Consider the following 4659-nt stretch of genomic DNA (forward strand, 5'->3'; position numbering starts at 1 on the left):
CTATAAACACTCTATTTTTTTCTCTTATTCTCTGTACAATGGATGCTTTAAAGTTTCCTTCTTTCATTATCTCATTATGGGTTCCCTTTTGTTTTAGTAATTTGTTAGTTCTTCATTACTTGATTCTTGAGATTTGAGTAAAACCCGCAGAAAATGGTTCATACGTGGTGGCTGAAGGAAGAGAAGAAAGGGACGTCGGTGGTAGTGAAAATGGAGAACCTGAACAACTCGATGGTGGAAATTGACGATCCTGATGTTACATTCCAGCTGGCGGAGAAAAGTCGAGACAAAAACGCGAAGCAAATAACTGGTTTTGCTCCTCAAGGCTCATCGTGCAGTCAGTTATGTCATCTGGATCGCTTCGCTCTTCTGGGCATTGCTCAGAGCCATCAAGAAAAGCTGATCATTAGGCATGATGTTACAATGACGAGTGAAAAAAATGGGGAAAGGGAAGCTTCTTTTCATTGTCATCAAACTCTTCCTAATAACCTCCCTTACAATTATGAGTTTCGAACTTGTTACTTACATTAATTGATGGCATTATTTCAAGAATCCAAGTTTGCATATTCCAAGGAACATTGATATCTGGGGGATGCTCCACTTGGTTTATGTCACTTGGTTGTCGGTTTTGTAGATGTCTATGGGTTTGCCTTGGAGGATATCTTGAGTCAAAATGAAATACGCCATGGGCTTAGTCCAGTGAGAGAGAGTCCGTGGATGTGGTTATAAGTGTGAGTGATTTCCTCGGCGGCTTTCTTCGTGGCCACATAAAGTCTCACCGATTAATTAGAACGGTCGCGTTTGGAGAATATGTTCTCAGTGTTGAGCATGTAAACCGAGCTCGACGAAGCCCAAATAATGGCGGATTACGGATTCACCGCCTTGGAAACTTCAAGCATATTAACAAACCCCTCAATGTTCGACCTCATGTACGACTGTAGGTTTTGTATGGTGTAACAAATGTGGGCCTACGCCGCCAGGTGAAGTATACGAGTGAACTAAACAACGTTGAAAAGCTTCGTCGCTAGTGCCTCGTCATTGAAATCTCATTTGATGATGAAAATATGGTGCTTGCTCAAAATATTTTGCCTCGCTCGTTTCAAAGAATGATTGTAATAACCATTGAAAATATCCAAGCCGAGAATCCCTATTGTCGCATTTCTTCAAAGATATGGAGATGAGAGAGTTGAGATGGAAGATAAAGAGTATGTCAAAATAACAGTCAAACGATGCAAAATCAGTAGTTAACATGCCACATCAACTTTTCGTCACCCACAGTAACGACTGTTAACATCGAGTGACCATTTTGTAACAAACAATAACGTTAGTGACCAATTTGTGATTTTTCAAATATCAGTGGTGAAAACGAACACTTACCTAAACATTAATGACCATTTGCATAGTTTATCCTTAATATTATTTCAGTAAAAAATTAATAAAATTATTGTTATTCTTTTTTAATGATATGTGACATTTATCTCTAGAAGATAGTCGATCATACTATTAAAAATTAATTATAGATGAAAAATGAAATCAAAATTAAATGTTAGTATGAGTTTAGAAAAAATAATTAAGAGATTAAAATAGAATAAAAAATGACAATTAAAATACCAAAAGTCTAATTTATCTTAAATTAATTCATATCATATTTTTTTATTAAGCCTAGATGATTACAAAATGGTTCCTACGTGGTGGCTGAAGGAAGAGAAGAAATGGACGTCGGTGGTAGTGAAAATGGAGAACCCGAACAACTCGATGGTGGAAATTGACGATCCTGATGTTACATTCCAGTTGGCGGAGAAAAGTCGAGACAAAAACGCGAAGCAAGTAACGAGTTTTGCTCCTCAAGGCTCATCATGTAGTCATGTCATCTGGATCGCTTCGCTCTTCTGGGCATTTCTCGGAGCCATTAAGAAAAGCTGATCATTAGGCATGATGTTACAATGACGAGTGAAAAAATGGGGAAAAGGAAGCTTGTTTTCATTGTCATCAAACTCTTCCTAATAACCTCCCTTATATTTATGAGTTTCGAACTTGTTACTTACATCAATTGATGGCATTATTTCAAGAATCCAAGTTTGCATATTCCAAGGAACATTGATATCTGGGGGATGCTCCACTTGGTTTATGTCACTTGGTTGTCAGTTTTGTAGATGTCGATGGGTTTGCCTTGGACAATATCTTGAGTCAAAATGAAATATGCCATGTCGAGTCTTCGCCATGGGCTTAGTCTAGTGAGAGAGAGTCCGTGGATGTGGTTATAAGTGTGAGTGATTTTCTCGGCGGTTTTTTTCGTGGCCACGTAAAGTCTCACTGGTTAATTGGAACGGTCGCGTTTGGAGAATAGGTTCTCGGTGTTGAGTATGTAAACCGAGCTCGACGAAGCCCAAATAATGGCGGATTACAGATTCACCGCCTTGGAAACTTCAAGCATATTAACGAACCCCGCAATGTTTGACCTCATGTACGATTGTAGGTTTTGCATGGTGTAACAAATGCGGGCCTACGCCGCCAGGTGAAGTATACGAGTGAACTAAACGACGTCGAAAAGCTTCGTCACTAGTGCCTCGTCATTGAAATCTCCTTCGACGATGAAAATCTAGTGCTTGCTCAAAAGATTTTGCCTCGCTCGTTTCAAAGAATGATTGTAATAGTCTTTGAAAATATCCAAGTCGAGAATCCCCATTGTTGCGTTTCTTCAAAGATATAGAGATGAGAGAGTGTTCACTTGTTGTGAGTACTATAAATTATACGCAAATAATGTGCAAGTATACACAATCTCTCAAGTAATATAATGATGAGTGAGTATCGTCTCCACAGGGATTGGGTGAAATTACAAAAGTCTAACCAAAGCAATGCACTATTCTATCTTAGTATAGTTAGTCTTGATATATACAAATGTTACGGCAATGTAAATATGTATGCTGGTGGATATGGAGTGATGGTCTGATGGTGTAGCAAATGGAAATGCAATGGCAATGATAGATGTTTAATGTTGAGTATGGTGAAATGTTAAGGCAATGAAAATGGTAAAAACAGTAAATAAAAAGAAAATAGAATGAAAAGAAAATAATCCTCACTTGACAAGCTTCCAAGAGAATGAATGGTAGGGATTGATCTAAGGATGCTAAACTTATTTCTCAAGTATATTTAAGCTATATGGTCTTTACTTACTCGACAGAGCTTTCCTAAAGTGTTCAAAAGAACCTAACAGAATAGGATGCCAAGGCATATGCTCTCACTCAACGATGTTGGCCAGCCTACCCCATTGATAAAGACACCCTTTTTAGTCGTTGAAATCCTATCCTAGCCTCTTCTGAGATCTAAGGGATTAAGTTATAATATTCCTAGGTCGGTTCAAAGCCCCTTGAAAATACTATAACCCATTGCTTATAAGGATCTTATCTTGTGTTTCTTCCGAATACTTACAAGTATTTTTAGTCTAGGATTCTTCCGAATACCTAACCTTCATCTAAGAAATGAACATTTCCATGCCTCTTACAAGCCTAGATGGTGAAGCATTCATAATCAAAGCAAATAAAGAACCAAATTAAACTTAAATACACCATTAAAAATAAAGTTCAAATAACCATTAAATCAACCACCACCAAATAAGTTAGTTCATGGTGGGGTTCAAAATATCCAAACACAAAGTCATGAAAATATTTGTTCCAACAACCCACAAATAAATATAAAATAGCAGCAAAAAGGGAAGTTGAGAAGAAGCCTTTGACACACCACTGGAGGTCTCCTCTCGGCCACCGTGAACCACCTAGCTCGCTAGCTCCTTTCGGCGCCTAGCTTGCCACTCCTTGGAGCTTTATCAATGGAGAAATATCCCAAGGAAGAAGAAAGGAAAAAGAAAATAAAAATCTGATTTTTGCTACAGTATGCGTGTGCGTGAATCCTCTCTTCCTTTCTCCCATGAGGTGTCATATATAATAAAAAAAATATCTAGGGGTAATGATGATATTGTTGGGTGCAAAATACCCCTCATACCCCTAGAATCACATGTTGAGTGTGAATCTTATCCTCCAAGTGGCAGTGGTCCTTTGGCAGCTCTGGAGGGCAATTACAACAGTCCTTCAGATGTAGAGACAGTTGTCTAGTGCCAGTTGTCCTTGTGCAGAAATATCGTTTTTGTCTTTTTCTGCGCTAGAAATGCCGAGGCATTTCATTCTGCTTTAGCAACGTGTGATGCCGCGATATTGCTTCCCAAAGAATCCTTTTTCTTGCTATTCCTTGCACACCACAAACAAACTGCACCTTTCCCTCAAGCAGCACCATTAAAAAATAAAATAACACTACATCCACAAATGCAACTATATGCAACTACATGATCCTAAAATGCCTAAAATGAGCTTTTAAACAAACAATAACTTAAGTGAAAAAGGCCTTAAAAGTAGCCTTTTTAGGAAGTTATCACACCCCCAAACTTAAGCTATTGCTTGTCCTCAAGCAATGGATAGCAGTTACATAAGTAAAATGTCATGGCAATGTTCGACAGTAAGACAGTAGGATAAAATTGAATTTCAACCCTCAGGAAAAAAATATAGGTTTCAACATGCTAGACTTAACAAGAATTCAAGTACTTTTCCCTAGGTCAAGATCCTTTGTGGTAGTGTGTGTGCGTGATTGTATACAATCTATACTTAGCAA

This window comes from Hibiscus syriacus, unplaced genomic scaffold (assembly GCF_006381635.1).
Source record: "Hibiscus syriacus cultivar Baekdansim isolate YM2019G1 unplaced genomic scaffold, ASM638163v2 tig00110328_pilon, whole genome shotgun sequence".
Taxonomy (NCBI): domain Eukaryota; kingdom Viridiplantae; phylum Streptophyta; class Magnoliopsida; order Malvales; family Malvaceae; genus Hibiscus; species Hibiscus syriacus.